The sequence below is a fragment of the Hypomesus nipponensis genome, chromosome 25 (assembly GCF_054491055.1).
Source record: "Hypomesus nipponensis isolate SF chromosome 25, ASM5449105v1, whole genome shotgun sequence".
In the NCBI taxonomy this organism is placed as follows: domain Eukaryota; kingdom Metazoa; phylum Chordata; class Actinopteri; order Osmeriformes; family Osmeridae; genus Hypomesus; species Hypomesus nipponensis.
This window is the reverse complement of record NC_140385.1, coordinates 14682501-14690000: the sequence shown is the minus strand read 5'-3', so window position 1 is coordinate 14690000 and position 7500 is coordinate 14682501. Positions and strand designations below refer to the sequence as shown.

Genomic DNA, 7500 nt, shown 5'->3' with positions numbered 1-7500 from the left:
TTTTCATTTTGACACGAGAGAGAGAGAGAGAGAGAGAGACTACCTTGCATTGTCAATTGCTAAATCTGTATATGGATAAGTAGCCTATGGTTGTCAACTTATTTCGTACGGCCATACCAGCCTGGCAACGCCCAATCTCGTCTGATCTCGGAAGCTAAGCAGGGTCGGGCCTGGTTAGTACTTGGATGGGAGACCGCCTGGGAATACCAGGTGCTGTATGCTCTTTTGCTCATTCACTTAGAAACTGACATCTTGCAATATGCACAAGTAGTCCTTCATGAAAGGGGCTGGAAGCTGTTTTCATTTTGACACGAGAGAGAGAGAGAGAGAGAGAGAGAGAGAGAGAGACTACCTTGCATTGTCAATTGCTAAATCTGTATATGGATAAGTAGCCTATGGTTGTCAACTTATTTCGTACGGCCATACCAGCCTGGCAACGCCCGATCTCGTCTGATCTCGGAAGCTAAGCAGGGTCGGGCCTGGTTAGTACTTGGATGGGAGACCGCCTGGGAATACCAGGTGCTGTATGCTCTTTTGCTCATTCACTTAGAAACTGAAATCTTGCAATATGCACAAGTAGTCCTTCATGAAAGGGGCTGGAAGCTGTTTTCATTTTGACACGAGAGAGAGAGAGAGAGAGAAAGAGACCACCTTGCATTGTCAATTGCTAAATCTGTATATGGATAAGTAGCCTATGGTTGTCAACTTATTTCGTACGGCCATACCAGCCTGGCAACGCCCGATCTCGTCTGATCTCGGAAGCTAAGCAGGGTCGGGCCTGGTTAGTACTTGGATGGGAGACCGCCTGGGAATACCAGGTGCTGTATGCTCTTTTGCTCATTCACTTAGAAACTGACATCTTGCAATATGCACAAGTAGTCCTTCATGAAAGGGGCTGGAAGCTGTTTTCATTTTGACACGAGAGATAGAGAGAGAGAGACTAACTTGCATTGTCAATTGCTAAATCTGTATATGGATAAGTAGCCTATGGTTGTCAACTTATTTCGTACGGCCATACCAGCCTGGCAACGCCCGATCTCGTCTGATCTCGGAAGCTAAGCAGGGTCGGGCCTGGTTAGTACTTGGATGGGAGACCGCCTGGGAATACCAGGTGCTGTATGCTCTTTTGCTCATTCACTTAGAAACTGACATCTTGCAATATGCACAAGTAGTCCTTCATGAAAGGGGCTGGAAACTGTTTTCATTTTGACACGAGAGAGAGAGAGAGAGAGAGAGAGAGAGAGAGAGAGAGAGAGAGAGAGAGAGAGAGAGAGAGAGAGAGAGAGACCACCTTGCATTGTCAATTGCTAAATCTGTATATGGATAAGTAGCCTATGGTTGTCAACTTATTTCGTACGGCCATACCAGCCTGGCAACGCCCGATCTCGTCTGATCTCGGAAGCTAAGCAGGGTCGGGCCTGGTTAGTACTTGGATGGGAGACCGCCTGGGAATACCAGGTGCTGTATGCTCATTCACTTAGAAACTGAAATCTTGCAATATGCACAAGTAGTCCTTCATGAAAGGGGCTGGAAGCTGTTTTCATTTTGACACGAGAGGGAGAGAGAGAGAGAGAGACCACCTTGCATTGTCAATTGCTAAATCTGTATATGGATAAGTAGCCTATGGTTGTCAACTTATTTCGTACGGCCATACCAGCCTGGCAACGCCTGATCTCGGAAGCTAAGCAGGGTTGGGCCTGGTTAGTACTTGGATGGGAGACCGCCTGGGAATACCAGGTGCTGTATGCTCTTTTGCTCATTCACTTAGAAACTGAAATCTTGCAATATGCACAAGTAGTCCTTCATGAAAGGGGCTGGAAGCTGTTTTCATTTTGACACGAGAGAGAGAGAGAGAGAGAGAGAGAGAGAGACTACCTTGCATTGTCAATTGCTAAATCTGTATATGGATAAGTAGCCTATGGTTGTCAACTTATTTCGTACGGCCATACCAGCCTGGCCACGCCCGATCTCGTCTGATCTCGGAAGCTAAGCAGGGTCGGGCCTGGTTAGTACTTGGATGGGAGACCGCCTGGGAATACCAGGTGCTGTATGCTCTTTTGCTCATTCACTTAGAAACTGACATCTTGCAATATGCACAAGTAGTCCTTCATGAAAGGGGCTGGAAGCTGTTTTCATTTTGACACGAGAGAGAGAGAGAGAGAGAGACTACCTTGCATTGTCAATTGCTAAATCTGTATATGGATAAGTAGCCTATGGTTGTCAACTTATTTCGTACGGCCATACCAGCCTGGCAACGCCCGATCTCGTCTGATCTCGGAAGCTAAGCAGGGTCGGGCCTGGTTAGTACTTGGATGGGAGACCGCCTGGGAATACCAGGTGCTGTATGCTCTTTTGCTCATTCACTTAGAAACTGACATCTTGCAATATGCACAAGTAGTCCTTCATGAAAGGGGCTGGAAGCTGTTTTCATTTTGACACGAGAGAGAGAGAGAGAGAGAGAGAGAGAGACTACCTTGCATTGTCAATTGCTAAATCTGTATATGGATAAGTAGCCTATGGTTGTCAACTTATTTCGTACGGCCATACCAGCCTGGCAACGCCCGATCTCGTCTGATCTCGGAAGCTAAGCAGGGTCGGGCCTGGTTAGTACTTGGATGGGAGACCGCCTGGGAATACCAGGTGCTGTATGCTCTTTTGCTCATTCACTTAGAAACTGAAATCTTGCAATATGCACAAGTAGTCCTTCATGAAAGGGGCTGGAAGCTGTTTTCATTTTGACACGAGAGAGAGAGAGAGAGAGACCACCTTGCATTGTCAATTGCTAAATCTGTATATGGATAAGTAGCCTATGGTTGTCAACTTATTTCGTACGGCCATACCAGCCTGGCAACGCCCGATCTCGTCTGATCTCGGAAGCTAAGCAGGGTCGGGCCTGGTTAGTACTTGGATGGGAGACCGCCTGGGAATACCAGGTGCTGTATGCTCTTTTGCTCATTCACTTAGAAACTGACATCTTGCAATATGCACAAGTAGTCCTTCATGAAAGGGGCTGGAAGCTGTTTTCATTTTGACACGAGAGAGAGAGAGAGAGAGAGAGACTACCTTGCATTGTCAATTGCTAAATCTGTATATGGATAAGTAGCCTATGGTTGTCAACTTATTTGGTACGCCATACCAGCCTGGCAACGCCCGATCTCGTCTGATCTCGGAAGCTAAGCAGGGTCGGGCCTGGTTAGTACTTGGATGGGAGACCGCCTGGGAATACCAGGTGCTGTATGCTCTTTTGCTCATTCACTTAGAAACTGACATCTTGCAATATGCACAAGTAGTCCTTCATGAAAGGGGCTGGAAGCTGTTTTCATTTTGACACGAGAGAGAGAGAGAGAGAGAGAGAGAGACCACCTTGCATTGTCAATTGCTAAATCTGTATATGGATAAGTAGCCTATGGTTGTCAACTTATTTCGTACGGCCATACCAGCCTGGCAACGCCCGATCACGTCTGATCTCGGAAGCTAAGCAGGGTCGGGCCTGGTTAGTACTTGGATGGGAGACCGCCTGGGAATACCAGGTGCTGTATGCTCTTTTGCTCATTCACTTAGAAACTGACATCTTGCAATATGCACAAGTAGTCCTTCATGAAAGGGGCTGGAAGCTGTTTTCATTTTGACACGAGAGAGAGAGAGAGAGAGAGAGAGAGAGACCACCTTGCATTGTCAATTGCTAAATCTGTATATGGATAAGTAGCCTATGGTTGTCAACTTATTTTGTACGGCCATACCAGCCTGGCAACGCCCGATCTCTTCTGATCTCGGAAGCTAAGCAGGGTCGGGCCTGGTTAGTACTTGGATGGGAGACCGCCTGGGAATACCAGGTGCTGTATGCTCTTTTGCTCATTCACTTAGAAACTGACATCTTGCAATATGCACAAGTAGTCCTTGATGAAAGGGGCTGGAAGCTGTTTTCATTTTGACACGAGAGAGAGAGAGAGAGAGAGAGACTACCTTGCATTGTCAATTGCTAAATCTGTATATGGATAAGTAGCCTATGGTTGTCAACTTATTTCGTACGGCCATACCAGCCTGGCAACGCCCGATCTCGTCTGATCTCGGAAGCTAAGCAGGGTCGGGCCTGGTTAGTACTTGGATGGGAGACCGCCTGGGAATACCAGGTGCTGTATGCTCTTTTGCTCATTCACTTAGAAACTGACATCTTGCAATATGCACAAGTAGTCCTTCATGAAAGGGGCTGGAAGCTGTTTTCATTTTGACACGAGAGAGAGAGAGAGAGAGAGAGAGAGAGAGAGACTACCTTGCATTGTCAATTGCTAAATCTGTATATGGATAAGTAGCCTATGGTTGTCAACATATTTCGTACGGCCATACCAGCCTGGCAACGCCCGATCTCGTCTGATCTCGGAAGCTAAGCAGGGTCGGGCCTGGTTAGTACTTGGATGGGAGACCGCCTGGGAATACCAGGTGCTGTATGCTCTTTTGCTCATTCACTTAGAAACTGAAATCTTGCAATATGCACAAGTAGTCCTTCATGAAAGGGGCTGGAAGCTGTTTTCATTTTGACACGAGAGAGAGAGAGAGAGAGACCACCTTGCATTGTCAATTGCTAAATCTGTATATGGATAAGTAGCCTATGGTTGTCAACTTATTTCGTACGGCCATACCAGCCTGGCAACGCCCGATCTCGTCTGATCTCGGAAGCTAAGCAGGGTCGGGCCTGGTTAGTACTTGGATGGGAGACCGCCTGGGAATACCAGGTGCTGTATGCTCTTTTGCTCATTCACTTAGAAACTGACATCTTGCAATATGCACAAGTAGTCCTTCATGAAAGGGGCTGGAAACTGTTTTCATTTTGACACGAGAGAGAGAGAGAGAGAGAGAGAGAGAGAGACCACCTTGCATTGTCAATTGCTAAATCTGTATATGGATAAGTAGCCTATGGTTGTCAACTTATTTCGTACGGCCATACCAGCCTGGCAACGCCCGATCACGTCTGATCTCGGAAGCTAAGCAGGGTCGGGCCTGGTTAGTACTTGGATGGGAGACCGCCTGGGAATACCAGGTGCTGTATGCTCTTTTGCTCATTCACTTAGAAACTGACATCTTGCAATATGCACAAGTAGTCCTTCATGAAAGGGGCTGGAAGCTGTTTTCATTTTGACACGAGAGAGAGAGAGAGAGAGAGAGAGAGACCACCTTGCATTGTCAATTGCTAAATCTGTATATGGATAAGTAGCCTATGGTTGTCAACTTATTTCGTACGGCCATACCAGCCTGGCAACGCCCGATCACGTCTGATCTCGGAAGCTAAGCAGGGTCGGGCCTGGTTAGTACTTGGATGGGAGACCGCCTGGGAATACCAGGTGCTGTATGCTCTTTTGCTCATTCACTTAGAAACTGACATCTTGCAATATGCACAAGTAGTCCTTCATGAAAGGGGCTGGAAGCTGTTTTCATTTTGACACGAGAGAGAGAGAGAGAGAGAGAGAGAGACTACCTTGCATTGTCAATTGCTAAATCTGTATATGGATAAGTAGCCTATGGTTGTCAACTTATTTCGTACGGCCATACCAGCCTGGCAACGCCCGATCTCGTCTGATCTCGGAAGCTAAGCAGGGTCGGGCCTGGTTAGTACTTGGATGGGAGACCGCCTGGGAATACCAGGTGCTGTATGCTCTTTTGCTCATTCACTTAGAAACTGACATCTTGCAATATGCACAAGTAGTCCTTCATGAAAGGGGCTGGAAGCTGTTTTCATTTTGACACGAGAGATAGAGAGAGAGAGACTACCTTGCATTGTCAATTGCTAAATCTGTATATGGATAAGTAGCCTATGGTTGTCAACTTATTTCGTACGGCCATACCAGCCTGGCAACGCCCGATCTCGTCTGATCTCGGAAGCTAAGCAGGGTCGGGCCTGGTTAGTACTTGCATGGGAGACCGCCTGGGAATACCAGGTGCTGTATGCTCTTTTGCTCATTCACTTAGAAACTGACATCTTGCAATATGCACAAGTAGTCCTTCATGAAAGGGGCTGGAAACTGTTTTCATTTTGACACGAGAGAGAGAGAGAGAGAGAGAGAGAGAGACTACCTTGCATTGTCAATTGCTAAATCTGTATATGGATAAGTAGCCTATGGTTGTCAACTTATTTTGTACGGCCATACCAGCCTGGCAACGCCCGATCTCGTCTGATCTCGGAAGCTAAGCAGGGTCGGGCCTGGTTAGTACTTGGATGGGAGACCGCCTGGGAATACCAGGTGCTGTATGCTCTTTTGCTCATTCACTTAGAAACTGAAATCTTGCAATATGCACAAGTAGTCCTTCATGAAAGGGGCTGGAAGCTGTTTTCATTTTGACACGAGAGAGAGAGAGAGAGAGAGAGAGACCACCTTGCATTGTCAATTGCTAAATCTGTATATGGATAAGTAGCCTATGGTTGTCAACTTATTTCGTACGGCCATACCAGCCTGGCAACGCCCGATCTCGTCTGATCTCGGAAGCTAAGCAGGGTCGGGCCTGGTTAGTACTTGGATGGGAGACCGCCTGGGAATACCAGGTGCTGTATGCTCTTTTGCTCATTCACTTAGAAACTGACATCTTGCAATATGCACAAGTAGTCCTTCATGAAAGGGGCTGGAAGCTGTTTTCATTTTGACACGAGAGATAGAGAGAGAGAGACTACCTTGCATTGTCAATTGCTAAATCTGTATATGGATAAGTAGCCTATGGTTGTCAACTTATTTCGTACGGCCATACCAGCCTGGCAACGCCCGATCTCGTCTGATCTCGGAAGCTAAGCAGGGTCGGGCCTGGTTAGTACTTGGATGGGAGACCGCCTGGGAATACCAGGTGCTGTATGCTCTTTTGCTCATTCACTTAGAAACTGACATCTTGCAATATGCACAAGTAGTCCTTCATGAAAGGGGCTGGAAACTGTTTTCATTTTGACACGAGAGAGAGAGAGAGAGAGAGAGAGAGAGAGAGAGAGACCACCTTGCATTGTCAATTGCTAAATCTGTATATGGATAAGTAGCCTATGGTTGTCAACTTATTTCGTACGGCCATACCAGCCTGGCAACGCCCGATCACGTCTGATCTCGGAAGCTAAGCAGGGTCGGGCCTGGTTAGTACTTGGATGGGAGACCGCCTGGGAATACCAGGTGCTGTATGCTCTTTTGCTCATTCACTTAGAAACTGACATCTTGCAATATGCACAAGTAGTCCTTCATGAAAGGGGCTGGAAGCTGTTTTCATTTTGACATGAGAGAGAGAGAGAGAGAGACTACCTTGCATTGTCAATTGCTAAATCTGTATATGGATAAGTAGCCTATGGTTGTCAACTTATTTCGTACGGCCATACCAGCCTGGCAACGCCCGATCTCGTCTGATCTCGGAAGCTAAGCAGGGTCGGGCCTGGTTAGTACTTGGATGGGAGACCGCCTGGGAATACCAGGTGCTGTATGCTCTTTTGCTCATTCACTTAGAAACTGACATCTTGCAATATGCACAAGTAGTCCTTCATGA

General features: G+C 47.0%; 22 non-coding genes and 3 pseudogenes across 22 annotated transcripts; all 25 read left to right on the top strand.

Annotated features, from left to right (window-relative positions):
* Positions 1–103: 103 nt before the first annotated feature.
* On the top strand, positions 104–222 carry LOC146226158 (5S ribosomal RNA; annotated as a pseudogene).
* A 190-nt stretch (positions 223–412) lies between these two features.
* Positions 413–531, top strand: LOC146226157 (5S ribosomal RNA). Its single transcript, XR_014748316.1, has one exon. It is a non-coding gene; the product is annotated as a 5S ribosomal RNA (ribosomal RNA).
* Positions 532–711: 180 nt separating this feature from the next.
* LOC146226156 (5S ribosomal RNA) lies at positions 712–830 on the top strand. Its single transcript, XR_014748315.1, has one exon. It is a non-coding gene; the product is annotated as a 5S ribosomal RNA (ribosomal RNA).
* Positions 831–1004: 174 nt separating this feature from the next.
* LOC146226155 (5S ribosomal RNA) lies at positions 1005–1123 on the top strand. The gene has a single exon (XR_014748314.1). It is a non-coding gene; the product is annotated as a 5S ribosomal RNA (ribosomal RNA).
* Positions 1124–1351: 228 nt separating this feature from the next.
* Positions 1352–1470, top strand: LOC146226154 (5S ribosomal RNA). Its single transcript, XR_014748313.1, has one exon. It is a non-coding gene; the product is annotated as a 5S ribosomal RNA (ribosomal RNA).
* A 170-nt stretch (positions 1471–1640) lies between these two features.
* LOC146226153 (5S ribosomal RNA) lies at positions 1641–1749 on the top strand (annotated as a pseudogene).
* A 186-nt stretch (positions 1750–1935) lies between these two features.
* On the top strand, positions 1936–2054 carry LOC146226152 (5S ribosomal RNA). Its single transcript, XR_014749160.1, has one exon. It is a non-coding gene; the product is annotated as a 5S ribosomal RNA (ribosomal RNA).
* A 176-nt stretch (positions 2055–2230) lies between these two features.
* Positions 2231–2349, top strand: LOC146226151 (5S ribosomal RNA). Its single transcript, XR_014748312.1, has one exon. It is a non-coding gene; the product is annotated as a 5S ribosomal RNA (ribosomal RNA).
* A 184-nt stretch (positions 2350–2533) lies between these two features.
* LOC146226150 (5S ribosomal RNA) lies at positions 2534–2652 on the top strand. The gene has a single exon (XR_014748311.1). It is a non-coding gene; the product is annotated as a 5S ribosomal RNA (ribosomal RNA).
* A 174-nt stretch (positions 2653–2826) lies between these two features.
* On the top strand, positions 2827–2945 carry LOC146226149 (5S ribosomal RNA). Its single transcript, XR_014748310.1, has one exon. It is a non-coding gene; the product is annotated as a 5S ribosomal RNA (ribosomal RNA).
* A 178-nt stretch (positions 2946–3123) lies between these two features.
* Positions 3124–3241, top strand: LOC146226148 (5S ribosomal RNA; annotated as a pseudogene).
* A 182-nt stretch (positions 3242–3423) lies between these two features.
* LOC146226147 (5S ribosomal RNA) lies at positions 3424–3542 on the top strand. The gene has a single exon (XR_014749104.1). It is a non-coding gene; the product is annotated as a 5S ribosomal RNA (ribosomal RNA).
* A 184-nt stretch (positions 3543–3726) lies between these two features.
* Positions 3727–3845, top strand: LOC146226146 (5S ribosomal RNA). The gene has a single exon (XR_014749781.1). It is a non-coding gene; the product is annotated as a 5S ribosomal RNA (ribosomal RNA).
* Positions 3846–4023: 178 nt separating this feature from the next.
* On the top strand, positions 4024–4142 carry LOC146226145 (5S ribosomal RNA). The gene has a single exon (XR_014748309.1). It is a non-coding gene; the product is annotated as a 5S ribosomal RNA (ribosomal RNA).
* A 188-nt stretch (positions 4143–4330) lies between these two features.
* On the top strand, positions 4331–4449 carry LOC146226144 (5S ribosomal RNA). The gene has a single exon (XR_014748308.1). It is a non-coding gene; the product is annotated as a 5S ribosomal RNA (ribosomal RNA).
* Positions 4450–4623: 174 nt separating this feature from the next.
* On the top strand, positions 4624–4742 carry LOC146226143 (5S ribosomal RNA). The gene has a single exon (XR_014748307.1). It is a non-coding gene; the product is annotated as a 5S ribosomal RNA (ribosomal RNA).
* Positions 4743–4928: 186 nt separating this feature from the next.
* On the top strand, positions 4929–5047 carry LOC146226142 (5S ribosomal RNA). Its single transcript, XR_014749103.1, has one exon. It is a non-coding gene; the product is annotated as a 5S ribosomal RNA (ribosomal RNA).
* Positions 5048–5229: 182 nt separating this feature from the next.
* On the top strand, positions 5230–5348 carry LOC146226141 (5S ribosomal RNA). Its single transcript, XR_014749102.1, has one exon. It is a non-coding gene; the product is annotated as a 5S ribosomal RNA (ribosomal RNA).
* A 182-nt stretch (positions 5349–5530) lies between these two features.
* On the top strand, positions 5531–5649 carry LOC146226140 (5S ribosomal RNA). The gene has a single exon (XR_014748305.1). It is a non-coding gene; the product is annotated as a 5S ribosomal RNA (ribosomal RNA).
* A 174-nt stretch (positions 5650–5823) lies between these two features.
* On the top strand, positions 5824–5942 carry LOC146226139 (5S ribosomal RNA). The gene has a single exon (XR_014749509.1). It is a non-coding gene; the product is annotated as a 5S ribosomal RNA (ribosomal RNA).
* Positions 5943–6126: 184 nt separating this feature from the next.
* On the top strand, positions 6127–6245 carry LOC146226138 (5S ribosomal RNA). Its single transcript, XR_014749345.1, has one exon. It is a non-coding gene; the product is annotated as a 5S ribosomal RNA (ribosomal RNA).
* A 180-nt stretch (positions 6246–6425) lies between these two features.
* On the top strand, positions 6426–6544 carry LOC146226137 (5S ribosomal RNA). Its single transcript, XR_014748304.1, has one exon. It is a non-coding gene; the product is annotated as a 5S ribosomal RNA (ribosomal RNA).
* Positions 6545–6718: 174 nt separating this feature from the next.
* Positions 6719–6837, top strand: LOC146226136 (5S ribosomal RNA). The gene has a single exon (XR_014748303.1). It is a non-coding gene; the product is annotated as a 5S ribosomal RNA (ribosomal RNA).
* A 192-nt stretch (positions 6838–7029) lies between these two features.
* On the top strand, positions 7030–7148 carry LOC146226135 (5S ribosomal RNA). The gene has a single exon (XR_014749101.1). It is a non-coding gene; the product is annotated as a 5S ribosomal RNA (ribosomal RNA).
* Positions 7149–7322: 174 nt separating this feature from the next.
* LOC146226134 (5S ribosomal RNA) lies at positions 7323–7441 on the top strand. The gene has a single exon (XR_014748302.1). It is a non-coding gene; the product is annotated as a 5S ribosomal RNA (ribosomal RNA).
* Positions 7442–7500: the final 59 nt, after the last annotated feature.